At 37.8% G+C, this 15068-nt stretch overlaps 1 protein-coding gene across 5 annotated transcripts in view; it reads left to right on the top strand.

The window, feature by feature from the left end:
* LOC145966296 (uncharacterized) overlaps positions 1 to 15068 on the top strand; it is a 124420-nt gene that overhangs the window by 78181 nt on the left and 31171 nt on the right. For 4 of the 5 annotated variants that reach the window (XR_014437017.1, XM_083090294.1, XM_083090292.1 and 1 more), the window contains exon 2: positions 1921 to 1965. The exons of the other annotated variant lie outside the window; for it this stretch is intronic. The gene's annotated coding sequence lies outside the window, so the exon portion shown is untranslated. The remainder of the gene's footprint in view (positions 1 to 1920; positions 1966 to 15068) is intronic. 5 annotated transcript variants of the gene reach the window in all.

Here is a 15068-nt window from a genome sequence, read left to right as displayed (position 1 = left end):
GGCTGAAGTGCACGTGACCTCGATATCGCGCTCCTTTCTTCGTTGACTTGCTGTCTCTGGCCAGCGGAAAGGATTGAATTGCGACGAAATCGCGAGAAATCTCCCCTGTATGTGTAAGTTCTGCATAAAAACACTCAGGAGACCCTGGGTATTTTTATGCAGAACTTACACAAGCTCGTTATTGACAGTTGACGACTTGTGTGTGTGTTTTTGTGAATTTCTGTTTGAATGTTTTTGTGGTACAGTTCATTTAGAATGGAATTTTCAAACTCAATGTAGTTTTAATTACTCGTACAATCGACGCGGAAAAATGGTGCGCTTGCAGGAAAAACGAGCGAAAATTGAAAGGTATATTGCATTATGGAATTTAAACAAAAAAATGCAATAACCTGATTTTTAAATATAAAATGTTCTTCTTCACAATCTTAATGCTACAATTTAAATAGAAAATCTTCTTCTTCACACAATCTTAATGCTCCAATTTTCAATACAAATTGGAACGTTCATTGATTAAGCTTTTAGTCGTCTATTCTAGACTTTTAAAGCTTTATAGAAGTCCAGTGAATCGAAAAATAAGATTATTCACATCGTGTAAAATTTTATTTAAACAAATAAGTAATGGTTTTTTTGTAAAAAGTATATATTTTTAATGATGAAATGAAGATGAAAAATCACAAAAGGTATTAAAACAAATAAGCATTTCTTATCTTTGCACCTAGTTATTACTTTTGATGGCTTTCTAAAAAATTTCTATTTTCCTTTTCGAGTTGTAAAAAAAACAAAATTTTTTCAGTAAAAATTTACAACTTCTAAATTTAAATGTGTCTAGTAGTGAAAAATAAATTTTTGAAAATTTTCGCTGGGAAAAAATTTTTTTTACACAAATAGTTACATAAATAAAAATATATAATGTTTTTTAGGAAAAAATATATATTTTTAGTGATAAAAGCAAGTTGAGATGAATAGCACAAGATATTGAAATAAATATTATTTATTTTTACATTTGTCACTTTTTTGATATTTTTTCTAGAATTTCTATTTGAAATGAATTTTTTGCAGTAAAACTCGAAACTCTCCCTCCATAAATTTAGATGTATCTGGTAATAAAAAATAAATTTTTGGGAAATTTCCTCTAGGGAGAAATTTTTCATACGTTGTTACAAAGTATTCTATTTTTCTATTCACTAGAATCTTTATTCCTATATTCTTGTATTTTTTAGCTGAAAATTTAAATTTTTGAAACAATATAAATGAATGAGAACATTCCAGTCGCTGAAAGCGTTTGAAATAAATGAGTGCATAGAGAGATTGTGAGCGTAAATAGAATCAAATGATTGATTATCATGTCACGATTGCAATGGCAATATTCCGCTTCGCTGCTGAAGACTCAGGTCAACAGAAGTCACAAGCGTTACAGTTTGTAAGCCCTGTTTCTCTAGTTAGCGCAAAGCTTACAGAAGTTTGCTCGAAACAACTCGCTTAAATGGCTGCGTCCCCGGTTAATTCTTTCAGCGTCGACTTATAGGTATTCCTTCTGTTCCGCGCGCACCTCGTGACAGGGATCGCTTATTTCCGCCTGTTACTCTTCGCCAAGTTTGCCGCGATACATCTCGCACAAAGGATTAATGTCTCCGCGCGGTGATCCTTTCGTGCGGATATTCCGTTATTGTCGTAGCAGTATCTTCGGTAAAGGAGCCGCGATGTTTCGCAAATATTATGGCGACGCAAAATTGTGTTATTCAAGGAGAAAGTTTATAGCGAGCTCCTCGTGCTCCTCAAACATCGATCTAAATAGTCGCTGTAATGATATCGCGCACATATTTGCGGAATTTTCACGATAAGGCTTACACTGTAATAATAATTTAAATGAAACACCCCGACCGTACACTTCTCTTCATTGTTCTCTCTTCATTGTTGCAGATCGGTGGGCCAGCGAGGAGATAAGGACCCGGCCATCCTCCCTTGGTAAGGATCTCTGTTCTTGTCTCGAGGTCCTTTCAAGTCGAAATTCAAATTTCTAATTCTCTCTCTCTCTCTCTCTCTCTCTCTCTCTCTCTCTCTCTCTTCGCAAGAGCTAGATGCCTGGGTAAACTAGTAGGACTTTGCTGGTATTGTAACTTGAAATCGCTATTGTTTCTCGGTCTTCTTCTACTCACGCCGATTATTATATAATTAATTGTTACGACGAAAATTTGCGTCGCGTCGACGATTCAACGCCCAGAGAAATCGCATGAATGAACAGATCGCATTACCCGATTCTCGTTCATTCGCGAAAAGCTGCGAGAGGAATGACAAAAAGCTCGTGAGTTAAGCTTGCGTGAGACGCCGAGACTTCGCGCGCTTTGTGACTTCATCGTTTGACTGAACAAACGAATCTACTCGCGAATAGTACCTACCGATGTAGCTGCAATTAATGCTTCGGCATAATTTTAATTTAAAATTTACATAAGGGAATCTCAGAAAGGTAATAGTATACAACGAAAAATAATGATATAAATTATTTATTGCTATAAATCATGTAACTATTAGATTATTTGACAGATATATGGCAGATATGTTTCTTTCTTACAATATTAGCCGGATATTGTCGGCGTTATCGGGAACACGACGCGAAACATTCCATATCCAAGATCGCTCGTTCAACCGTAAAATTGGATAAGAAAGATTCGAGTCACCGGAGCGCGTATGGCTCTTAATAGAGTCTTTTTGCCGGACTGTCTGATGCGGCTGGTGTGGCTGCCGCCTCTTTTTGTCCATTAAGAACGTTGTCGGGTTAAATGCAACGACGAGATGGTTTCGTTCGCCATCGGAGATAAGCGTCATTGTAACGATAATTAACGAAATTTAATCAGGGCCCTCCCCCTACCTTCCTCTCCAAATCAATTGCACTTAGTCTGGAGTCCTTTTGATCGGAAATCGAATTGAACAATTAATATTTCGCGGAATCAAAATCGATTTACATCCGCCATTCTTCTCGGAGCAATCTCATGCGCTGGATTTAATTAATTTCATCATTGCTCTGTTGCATAAATGCCCGAAATTGGCAGATGCAAATTATTTGTAACACTCAAACTTCGATACAACAATTTCGATGCTGTTGGCGTTCTTTCGACAATGCAATATCGAAATTTGTTAGAATTTTTCATGTTATTGTATCGAATTATATAATCCGTTCATTATGAAAATATGCAGAAGGGGAAAAAATCTGGAGGGAGGGGACAGATTATTAAATGAGAAACTAAATAATTAACTAAATAATTAAATTTCATGTAAAATCGAATATAATATTATGCGAAGTACGAGTGTAAAAGTCACGGTTTTCATTAAATCGACGCTATATTAGATTACATATCTCGTCGACTTTTACTACTATCTAAAGCGGAAGCGCGGTCGGCTACAGACATCCCGTATATCTGCGCATAATCCCTGAGTTACAAATTCTATTAAGCGGGAGAGAATGGGGAAGACTGAGGGATTAAAATTACCGAGTGTCTTATTAAAGGGAAAGATTGCCCGCTTCTTTCGGTCAAATAACGAACTCCGAGCTACTTCGCCTCGAGCAAAATGTCTCGAAGCTCGATCATATAGTTTCTAATTGACGATATCCCCCGGACGAGCAATAATTTTAAAATAAGAGTATTTTTCCATGTAGGGATATTCTCCTAGTCTCCCGCTTCTCAAACGTTTAACGGACGGGTAATTTTTTTTATCGACGTAAAACATCGATTCAATTACGGCACGTCATCGGCCGGTCATGTCACTGAGCATAGCAAGTACATCGGCGACGCGGCCCTTTTTGCCCTTTAAGTTTCGGCTTTAAATCGCATATTTCCCTTTTTGTCGCACTCGCTAGAGAAAGAGAGAGCGAGAGAGAGAGAGGGTCCTTAATTACGGTTGACCGAGCGGCGATTAAACTTCGCTAATTGTCGCGCCGATGACGCCGGACTCTCCGATAAGTACCGCTGCCGCCATTCTGCAAATGTGCACTCGAATCGAGACTCTCGTCCCATCTCTCACGGTACAGATAGCGCATTTCTCTTTGATCGATATACGAGTATGTTTCTGAATTAGGCCTGGATACACTTTTCCTCGAGAAAATGTCTTTCTTCAAATATCTTTCTCTCACTGAGACGTATCTTCGAGATTCATCGCGTCTCTCATGAAATTCTGGGTGATTCGAGATGGGAAGAGCGATATAGCGATATAGGGGAAAGAAAGAGGAATCAAAAGATCGAGAGGTACGAAAGGGGTTGGAAAACGCGATGGAGAACGGGCGTCACAAGCGGGAGATAGCGTTATCAGAATTACCTTTCGGGGGAACTCCACTAATTTTAACTAACAGTAGAAATATCGCGAAACTTTTGAGCGGCGAGTCCTCGCCAAACAATTTATCTCTCTATCTCTACGAGAGATAGATGGAGAGGATGAAGCCGAGAGATCGAGAAAACGAGAAAGTCAGAGAGAGAGAGAGAGAGAGAGAGAGAGAGAGAGAGAGAGAGAGAGAGAGCTTCAGATGCTCTCGCCTCTCTTACTTATCCACTCGCTTTGCGGTGTTGATGAGGGAGGGAATCGAGGGGGTGAAACGGGCGAGCTTTAGTACGCCTTTAAAGTACGGTATAACCCTGGAAATTATAGCACGCCATCCCCTGGCGCAGTATGCTCGGCAGTGGCAACTTAATAAGCCGATAGGATACGATCTCTGCGCGAACAGAGAGAGAGAAGTAGAGAGAGAGAGAGAGAGAGGGAGTGCGAGAGCTAAAGCTCTTTCGCGCTAATTATTTGCGATTATGACTTTGCTGGCGAAGTGATCACGTGTGTTGATACCCCGCCTAGCCTGTTATAAGTAACCTCACGGCAATGTTGCTTCGTCAGATTGTTTTTCCCCCCGGGTATTAATCTCGTTGCAGTATACATAATTTATGGAAACATGACTCCCCTGACAAATAAACGTCTTATATAATTATATTAAATTTTCCTTCTGATACGTGAAGCGTATCTTTTATTTATGAATCGACGAGGTTTAAACATTGAATTCCAATTTAATATCCTTTTTATCTCTCATTTAACGATGCAATTTATCGAAGTTTATTACTTTACATTAAATTTCTCTTATAATTATGTTAAAATTGCAATTTACGCGCTGTACACTCGATTAAATTTCGCTTAAACTTTCAAAAATTCGATATTAATTGTTCTAGATCGACCCCTAGAACGCGAGACTCACACATATTACCAAGTTCACGACGTGGTGCCTATAATGGTCGCCATAAGGATTAAGCATTGAATAGGGTAGTTACGAGGCTACATTTTCCGGGAAAGGCGATAAAAGGCTCGGTTAGATTTTTTCCTTTATATGCCATATGCAAATCTCGACGGGCGCGCAAATTAACGTTTACTGTTTCACCTTTATTCATCGTTCCATACTCGAGCGCGTATCGTTGATATAAATGGCCGCCAGATACGATCCCTCCGGCTGCATCAACTACGTAAGAAGATCGCTATTGAGTTTTGCAGCAGCAGTTTATTGCGGTCGTAACTAGGTCGGCTTTATATTTCGCTGATAAGGCCGCAGGATGACCGTGTTTGTCATCCCGCCCCTGGGTTATCGTTCCGTTAACAACCAGACGGACAGACAAAATTGCTCGCTTTCTCCCTCAAGTTCCCCGTCAAAGCTGAAAGCGCGAATAATGATAATGAAGAGCGAATCGATCAAGGATACAAAGATGCACTGAGAAAAAAATCTGGTTGCATTAATTAGAAATCTGGTAGATTCAATCAGTATGTCTGTTGGAAAATGGACGAATCAGAATTCCTTTAGGAATTACCAGATGAGTATGATTAATTCCTTCCTGTTAAATTTACTAAATTTTCTTGTTAATAATACTAAATTTATTTTAAAAAATGGCATCACTGTGTCTATGTTTAGTTAATATAAGAAGAAGTTTTATAGATCCAACTAGAAAATACTAACTAATCCTTGTAGTAAAATCAATTAAACGTTTTAGTTATAAAAAATCGAGTCTTATTGTGATAACTAGAAATTCTGCTTGGTTTAACCAAAATTCTATTAGATACGTCTTGTTAATACAATCAAATAATTTTTCTCAGTGTGAACAATCATAAATTACAATGCGAGATTGTAAATTTCGAATTGCTGAGAATTTCCGCCGAATTTTCCCGTCGAAAATCGAATGTGACAAAGAAAAGATAAAAATTAGCGCAAACATTTTATATCGTTCGATATAAACGTTATATAAACAAAAAAATTGCTAGAGACCGAAGCGCATTTTCTCAGTTGCATTCGATTTTCCATTCGTTTAGCACGACGCTGCCTTTTTTTTCGATGGCGGTTAGAGTTGTTAGTAGCTTAAATTCACGATTTAATTGAAACGCGGAAATTCCACGTGCTTGGGCGTATCTAAGCGTGAGCGATGCTCGTTGTTGAACTTTTTTAATCTGAGTAAAATGTTTACGAAGCGGTTTGCGAGCGGTTTGTATCCGCTCCCTATTTTTTTTTTCACCAACGAGAAAGAGAGACGGGGTATCGGAAACGAGAGGCGAACGGAATTGAGAGAATAGAGAGAGGCGAATGCGATTTCGTCTTTTGATGACGATAAACATCGATGCAGTTTTTTGTGCAATTTGGAAATTTTTTTCACCTGAACGAGATACAAACAGCGTTCGCTGTATAACGTCCGAAACGAGGAGGAAGCCGTCAAATATGTCGGTCACCTCTCTGCGTTTTAGCGCGGAAACTCGGATCTATATTAAATCCTACTAGTGGACTGTGTTGATTTTAGTGCGCCGCGGCCGTTCGGGGTTTGCTATAGGAATTGCCTGGACCGAAAAAGCCAATTCGCTTGATTGCGGCCCCGAAAATGTCCGCGTTCGCGGCGTCAGCCCCGTCTCATAAAACTCGATCGATAGGCGACGAATGCGACGACAGCCTTGCAAAAGTTTTATTAGATTACCGTGAGCGAAAAGCCACTCGCGATTTTACGTCGCTTTGCGTCGTTCGCCTTCACGGACGATCGCAGATTAATTTAATTAAATGTAGGATACGCGGAGACAAATATTGTCCTTCGAGGACTGAGGAGAATATATAACAAGGAAAAATTGCACCGGCTCCTGTAATCGCATTGTTACATCTATAAATTCACATTTACTATAAAAGTACGTTTTAGATTATAATTAATTTATTAGAAAAGATTTAAATATATATTTAAATCTTTTCTAATAAATTAATTGTAATCTAAAACGCCCTTTTATAATACCTTATAATTTCGAATCAATTGCTATAGTTAGGCTTCAGTTTAAAAAAAAATCGCATTTTTTCTAAATTATTTGTGTCACGTTTTTCTAAGAAAATAGGAAGCAAACATGTAAAATAAAATTTATAATAAAATTTACTACATCAATTCTATTTATTTGTAAACAATAATGCATACTTTGACTATTTATTATATTTATTACATTATTAATTTGTTAATTAGTTTATGCGGATAAGCTAACACGATTATAATATTAGAAATTGGGAAGTTTTCGAAATCCCACATCATTAATGTATTAATTAGTTTATGTGTGTAAGCTAAGGAAATTATAACATTAAAAATTGCAAGGTTTTCGAAATTATATCACTGCGCTCTCGTTCAAATCACATCGGTGCGATTTGTATGATTGTAAGATTTCAGTTTTCTTTTTTTTACAGTACTTAAAAAGAATGATAAGAATAATAAGCATGAGAGAAGAAAATTATCCTTAAAATATCAAAAAATTACATTTTTCTTAGGCTGTTATTAGAATCAATATGGAAAGAGGGTTTTGCAGCTTGTGTTAGAAATGTATAATGGAGAATAACAAAGCGTGTGTTATACAAACAATGGGCACATGAATCATGTTCTGGAATTTCAAAACATGAATCTCTGAATTTTGTGTCATTCACGTAAAGTGATCATTTTTATGTGGCTTATAATATTTCTAATATTAAATTGTTTACACTTTGTATATGCAATCTATAAAAAAATAATTTAATTTTTAAATCTATTAAAGTATTTTTTTTTCATATACAGTATATATGGACGCTATTTTGGCAGTTTATAGTGCAATGTAGGAGACTTGTTGCCTAAAAATTGCAGGGGTTTATAATTTCATTTTTTATAATTTCATTTTTTATAATTTCATTTTTTATAATTTCATTTTTTTTTTAATTTAGAGATTAGTAAAATTTTACAAAAAATTGAGAAAGAGGGGGGAATATATTCATCATGAAGCTTACTGAAAAATATATTATTTTGAAGGTTAAAAAAATGATGCCATATTATATACCAACTTTTATCTATTGCGATATGATAAAGAATATAATTTTGAGTATATATTTTATATTATATCATATTATATTTTATTTTATTAGTTTGAAATATCCAAAATTTGAAATAATCATGTCTAACAATCCCTCAGCTTGCATGCATTATTTCCTCGATCGAGTCGCTCGAGAATTCTTTGAAAATCTCGCGAAACTTTATCGTTTGTTCGTGGAAAAATATCTGATAAAATAACTGACAAAATATCTAATATTTCCTCGATATCTTTTAAATACATATCTCGATGGGGAGATCGATGCAACGCGCCCGGGCGCATTTTCCATCGTCGTTTTGCGTGTTCTCGGTCGTAATAAATTCGTCTCAGGAGACCCTCCAAGTTATCAATCGTCATTAGCGATGACCTTTCATTCCGCCTCCGCGCGTCGAAGGGAGAGAAACGGGTTACGAACCAGCTCCTCTTCTATCCCGGAAGTGTAGCTCACGTTTGTTGCGCTCCTCCCGGCCGGATGTAACTATCGATTTGCCTGTGACTGCGAAGAAAAATGGAAGCCACCGTGTCTCTCTCCGGAGATTGACTTCAGATTACAAGCATGAGTGTCTTCCTCGCTTATTTTTCCTCTTTTTCTCCTCCTCTCCCCGGCTTTCACCCTGGAGAAAAGAGTGACGGCAGGTTGACGAGGAAGAGGGAGGGGACCGGGAGGGGGGGGGGGAGAAGAACCGTGAACCGCAATTAGTCGTCCTGAATTTTAAGCGTGACACTCGATAGTTGCTCGTCATCAATCATTAATAATTGAAGCAGTCGGGTCAAAATTCAGCCGCGACGTCGAAAGAACCAACACTCTCCGTGCACGTCGCGTTACGCATTTGCAGTTAATCATGGACGATGAACTGGCAAGCTGGTTGTCGATGAACGAGCCGACGCAGCACTTGCTCGCTCGACACGAGTCCTCGCGTGAAGCGGACCCGGAAGTTTCGTGGGCGGGGCGAGACGCGAGACCGAGGGTAGTTGAAAATTCTTTAATAACAAGAGGAAGAAGAGGACGTTCTCTCCTCGCGGGAAGGAGAGAAAACTTAATTAAGTGCTAGTAGCGGACCGGAACTTTTTTTTGCGGTCGTGTAATAAAAGATTATGCTAACATAAGGTATACAGGACTAACGAACGCCCGAGTTTCGCGTTGACTCTCGAGCGCGCGCGCGCGCCGCTTAAAGGGGAAGCAAATTAAATTACGTTGCTGGCGTGTATCTTTTTTTTCCTCTCTCTCTCTCTCTCTCTCTCTCTCTCGACGAACGCGCGGATTGAAACGCCCGTCTATATTTCGTGGCGTCCGAGCACGGTATCACAGAGTCGCTCTCTTTTTCAGTCAGCTTGTAATTTAGGCAGCGCGTGGGTTTACATTCGGCGAGACGCCCCACGTACGCGAGTCTTTTATGAAACCCCATTTGATTATCCGCCGCTGTAAACAATTTCACTCGCCTCGTCGTTTCAGCGAAGAATTAATACATGCAAGAAGGAAAGATAGAGAAAGAAAGAATATTTAAAAGTGTTGTAAGAGAATATATGTGCAGAATGATTTGGTAGAAAAAAATAGTATATTTTGCTGATAAATTCTGGAGCCAACATTTTTAAACGAAAAATGTTGCGATATTAACACATTAGGTTTCGATTGTTGTACGTGATAATGGAAGGACCATTCGCATTTGATTAACTTATGCATAGTAGAATCAAATTATTGCATTAAGAAGACCGGGACATCACGATAATGTCGGGATTATTATTATTCCATCGAGCATTGTATTATTATGCGGCAAATCTCTTCTCTCTCTTTCTCTCTCTTAAATGGATTACCTAACATTGTGCGCAAGAAAGAGAAGGGAAAGATATTTTGGAAGAAGAAATAGATATATTTTTTGTTGATAAATTCTGACATTCTTAAACGAAATGTTGCGATATCAATACATCAGGTCTCAATTGTTGTACGTGATAATGGAAGGATCATTCGCATTTGATTAACTTATGCATAGTAGAATCAAATTATTGCATTAAGAAGACCGGGACATCACGATAATGTCGGGATTATTATTCCATCGAGCATTGTATTATTATGCGGCGAATCTCTTCTCTCTCTTTCTCTCTCTTATATGGATTACCTAACATTTGTGCGATACGCAAGAAAGGGAAAGGAAAGATATTTTGGAAGAAGAAATAGGTATATTTTTTATTGATAAATTCTGACATTCTTAAACGATAAATGTTGCAGTATCAACACATTAGGTCTCAATTGTTGTACGTGATAATGGAAGGACCTAACCATTCGCATTTGATTAACCTATGCATAGTAGAATCAAATTATTGCATTAAGAAAACCGGGACATCATTGCGATAGCGCCGGGATTATTATTATTCCATCGAGCATTGCATTGTTATGCAGGCAAATCTCTCTCCCTCACATGGATTACCTAACATTGTATGTCGCGTAATGTTAGGTAATCCACGTTACGCTTGGATGCGAGAGATCGCGATTCGTGCCACGCAAAATTATGCGCGCTATCATTCCTACCGGTGAATTAATGTAAATAGTCGCGATATAATGGCCGAACGGCGGCCGAATGGCATCAATTATGTCGACGCGCGTGTAAATAAGTGCCACGCTCTACGGAAATTATTATAATATATCCGCGGGACAAGCACGTTTAATTGCACGTCGCGTTCGTCGCGTTCGTCGCGTTCGTCAACTATTATTAATCGTCTACTAACGTTAATCATCCATAGCGGATAAATAATCCATAGCGTTTGAACAATATGAAACGTGTTTTGCATGTGTATGCGAATATTTAATTGTTCACCTATAATTTTATTTAGATGAACGACCGTTTTTGCGTGGCCTCCTGACACCAGTATTCTCAGCTTAACCCTTCGTCGACGAATACCGGATCACATATATCATATTATATCCGAAGAGCGTTTTATAAAACTCCCTTGTGCAATCTGTAAATAAATGTCAATCTAAATAAATCTATCTAAATAAATAAATATCAATTTAAAAACAAATCATAAATCTAAGTGTGAAATCGAAAATATTGCATTGTACTAAAATATCAATAATTTTTATTTCGTGAAAATATTTTTCTTTTTATATTTACATTTTTACATACAATATTTTAACAAATGAATATTCAAGAATATCATATATATGTACATACATACATATCTATACACATACACATACATATACACACACACATACGAGTATAAAATTAAAATACGGGGTTTTCTTAATAAACATTAAACGGGGGGTTTTTCATATAAATATTAAAAAATTTTAATAAAAAATTGAATAGGGGTTGCTAGTTTCATCCCCTTATAACAATACGGAAAGCTGAAAGAAATATTAATAAATAACCTTTTCACTAGTAAAAAATATCCATTTAATTTCATTTCTTTAATTTGTTTCAAATTTGGGAAAAAAATAAAAACCTAATTTTTACCCCCATTTTTGGAGGAGTGTAACTCCACAGGGAGGGATGTAGGAGTATACGTTTATATAAAAAACCGCCCTTAATTTTCGACAAAGAATCATCTCCTAAAATTTTTCGCACTTATTAAGAAACACCCTGTATAAATAAGAGATTATAAATAAATAAGTATAAAATTATATATAAAATTCCTAAAGTAAATAAATTATATGCATATAAAATTAAAATTTACCGCGATTAATACAATTTTAATCTAAGACACGCGCAAGAATAAATTTTGCCTGGGGTGAAAATTGATCCGGTCTCCGCTGCTCGAGAGAGAATTAATCTCGGCGCGCATAACTTTTCTACGAGCTTGTCGCTACGAGAGTTTCCTTCGTAAATCCTCGTCATTCGCGAGCGAGACACGTCCTTTACGATCGCCTAGCGTCAGTTCGCGCCGCGATTGCGCGACTGTCCGTTTCGTCGCGCGGACATCGGAGATTAATAATGCAAAAGCAGCCTTTCTCTAGTTCGAGGGAGGAGGAGGGAAAGTTGCACCAACACGTGAGTTTCCATTTTCCAGGGGTGAAGTTCGAGCTTCGCTTTAGCATGCATCCCGCGGCCGTAAGTGCGGCCGTATACTCGAGCTAAACTGCGTACGTGCGCTTTTCCGCAGCGCGGAAAACTTTTCCCGCCCGGGAAAGTGCGGGGGTGGAGGGCGAGGGGGACGGAGGGCTCTCTCGAATCGGGGGTAACTTCTCACGCCCACGCGACGGCGCATTAACGACTTGATTATCCGCGAACTGTCGTCGTTGTTGCGTATTCCCGCTCGCATCCAGAGCTCGCGGATAGATAGCGGCTCTTTGAATAAACCATGAGGCGCGCATACAAACACGCATACACACGGCTAACTATTGTACCGTACCGCATATACATACGGACAGTACTATCGATACTTCGCTCAAGTGGTAGTTACCGGCGTCTGTGCTTTATTGATATTATTCCGAGTATTCTGACCGCGGAATATCGAGAGATTCTCGATCATTTTGATTTTCATAGAATGTGTACACACGCGCGGTCTGATCGATAGTCCCTTCAACCGTGGCGATTAGATCGCTCCTCGTCACGACCGGCATATTTCAGAATGATGGATCTCGCTCGAAAAATGCTAGTCGGGACCGGCCCTTTTTCGCTCACGGTGACGAAAGAGATTGATTCGATTACGTACAATCCGGATTCCGGGCGATAAAGTTGCGACTGGGTTCGATCGGTGACTTGGCTAACGATGGCATAATCGGTCGTTTCACAAATCGACGGTCGAGAATCGCTCCCTGGTGGAACTTTCGAAACAGCGCGTCCGTAAGATATATATCAGAAATGTAATAACGGGAATCTCGGTGATGTAATAAAAAGAGCGAAGTTTATAATGGCATAAAGATCGATTTCATATTTTATTTCGCATTTCATCGTATAATTTTCTCGTCAGCTCGCCGTTCCTGATTAACATCGATATCAAAGACGATTCTTGAAAAGACGAATCTGTCGCTGCCAGGAACACGGCGATTCAGGTCTGTCTCTCTCTCTCAGAATAGCCGGGCTCGAGCCACTTGACTGACAATATGCGCATTGTAACTCGAGAACAAAAGGATTTTTCGCCATCCGGCAATTTTTTAGGTCAGCCAAGACACTCTTCCTCTAGTCTAAGCGTATAAACTTCGGGAAGTTTAATCAAAGCGATCGACAACTCTCGATTTATTTATCTGACGCGTGAGATCTGTACGAGACTTAAGTAAATGTGTGTGTCAACAAATTATATAAATATTAAATTGCCAAATAACGGTCAAACGAACATTTGCACGAGTATCACAGAATTTTATCGAGCGAGTGTCAAATAAGATTTGAAAGAAAATAATTCTTATTTTGTTAGATAAGTGTCTAATATATAATAATTTTATAGCTAATATAATTATTAATATTATTATTATTAATTGTTAATTATTAAGTAATATTCTATTAATTGCTAAATAATAATCAATGCATAGATGGACACAATTTTATTATATTAAAAACTGTGAAGATACTATTTGACATCTTAATACAATGCAATTGTTATAAGTGATCTTTTGATTTCCAACATATAATTTTGTTCATATACCATAATTATAAATACATATTGAATTTATAAAGTGGAAGAGCCATCTAAAAGTACGTTCTAACTTTGAAAATAATAGTTAGTAAAAGATTTATTCTATATTTATGTATATTTATATCTTGCAAATTTTTTTATATAATACATGAATTTTAACAGGGGATAAAGAGGATCTTCATGTTGCTCCACTGCCATATTTTACTTTTTATTATCTTTTATAATTTATGATTTTTATTTTCAACGCTAAACTGCCTTGACCTACCGATATTAAAGTTAGATTATATTTTCAGACGCGATAACATCAATTTCGCGGGAAAAATATTTTTGAAATATGGGTAAACAACAATTTTAACTCGCGCAATTATTAATATCGTATTTTTAAATATCTTGATAAATATCTTGATAAAATAAGTATCTCAAAAAATTATGAATTATTTATTGTAATGTGGAAACTAATTAAAATAATTATTTAATCGAAGCAATCAGTAGTGCAATTATCGAATCGTAATTAAAAATTTATCCAACAAAATAAGAATTATTTCCCTTAGGAGCGTTCACTTGTCACACTGGGCGACGAGGAGGAACGCGATGATGAGCATCTATTATCTTTATGCAAACAATAGGCAATAGGCATTCAACCGACTGGAACAAGCCTCTTGTTAACTATGGTACTCTCTCGGGAAGCGACCTGACGCGAAGCGTTATTTCGCCAGACGGTCGACGTTGTTTATATAGTGTCATCGACGACACAGTTCCAGACAGAGAAATCTCTACATTACATCTGTTCTCTCCCTCCCTTTTAACGTAATGTTGTATTAATTACGCGGCATCGATTTGGACCGATTTATTCTTTGGGCTTTTTTAAGCAGCTTGTCTCGTTCGTCTTCTCTTCGCGGTTCCATCAAACGAACGCGAATTCCCGTTTATCCAGAAATTTTCTCGGGAAAGGATATATCGGGGGGAATAAGTAAGTGTACGATGTAATGTAACGCGCAGCTCAAAATCCCATCCTTCGGACAAGTTTGCGACAACGAAATATAGACGGCCGCAATTGCGCGACCGTCTGACGCGCGCCCGATTCGCCGGGACTAATTGCGAGCGACAGATCCTCGTACATCTGTCACAAAATATATCCAACATAG

This window comes from Camponotus vicinus, unplaced genomic scaffold (genome assembly GCF_025532165.1).
Source record: "Camponotus vicinus isolate PSW18456_S1 unplaced genomic scaffold, iyCamVici1.0 SCAF_2, whole genome shotgun sequence".
NCBI classification, from domain to species: domain Eukaryota; kingdom Metazoa; phylum Arthropoda; class Insecta; order Hymenoptera; family Formicidae; genus Camponotus; species Camponotus vicinus.
Note: the sequence above shows the minus strand (reverse complement) of the source record. Positions and strands in the feature narration are given on the sequence as shown.